The sequence below is a fragment of the Halyomorpha halys genome, unplaced genomic scaffold (assembly GCF_000696795.3).
Source record: "Halyomorpha halys isolate HHAL.00 unplaced genomic scaffold, Hhal_1.1 Scaffold2214.1, whole genome shotgun sequence".
NCBI lineage: Eukaryota > Metazoa > Arthropoda > Insecta > Hemiptera > Pentatomidae > Halyomorpha > Halyomorpha halys.
In genome coordinates this window covers 13,989-14,680 of record NW_027107128.1, presented here as the reverse complement: position 1 = coordinate 14,680, position 692 = coordinate 13,989, and the positions used below count along the sequence as shown (strand labels likewise).

The 692-nt window shown below is 33.1% G+C and overlaps 1 protein-coding gene across 1 annotated transcript in view; it reads right to left on the bottom strand.

Annotated features, from left to right (window-relative positions):
- Positions 1-692, bottom strand: part of fat-spondin (extracellular matrix protein f-spondin) — a gene marked incomplete at its 3' end in the record, with an annotated part of 34,158 nt that overhangs the window by 32,416 nt on the left and 1,050 nt on the right.

The following is a 692-nucleotide window of genomic DNA, read 5'->3' as shown; positions in this document are numbered from 1 at the left end:
AAGACTCAAGCCATACTCATAAGAGGCTCCATGGGCAGGGCTCTTTCTATCACCCTGAATATTAAAACATTAATTGAATAATTAACAAAAGAATAAAAAAGGAAAAAATTGGTGATCCTAGGGAGTAGTGGCAAACCCCAGCGCAGTACCCCCACTGCTCCCGCACCCCGTATGCAAGGGAAGGGGATAAAAGAAAAAAAATAATCTATTAGTGATAATATATCGATGAATAGATATCGTCCATGTTGTCCTCACTCTGTGTGAACGCTATTCAAGCTGCCTAGGCTAATGCTAAATTAAAAAAAAATAATGAGCCCCAAGGCGCTGTAACGAGTAAAAAAAGAATTGAGATAATTTGTTTTCAGCAAAATCTCTTAGGAAAATCAGTAATTTGCAGAGAAAAAAACCGATGATTTTTCAATAAAATACCGCTTTTCGTAATAATTTTTACAAACAGCAAATATTTCTATTAGATGTAACGAAATCATAATTTTATTTATATATAAAAAAAACAAAAAAAAAACCTTTCAGTGTTCTAATGCAGAGCTGGAGTTGAAAAACAGTACAATCCTCCAGAAAAAAAGGAATTCTGGTCAACGTATGTTCATTTACTCAGCTTACATAATAGATAATTAGCAATATTAAAAACATTTTAGCTTTCCACTCATTTTGTCTGACTTTCTAATGGTATT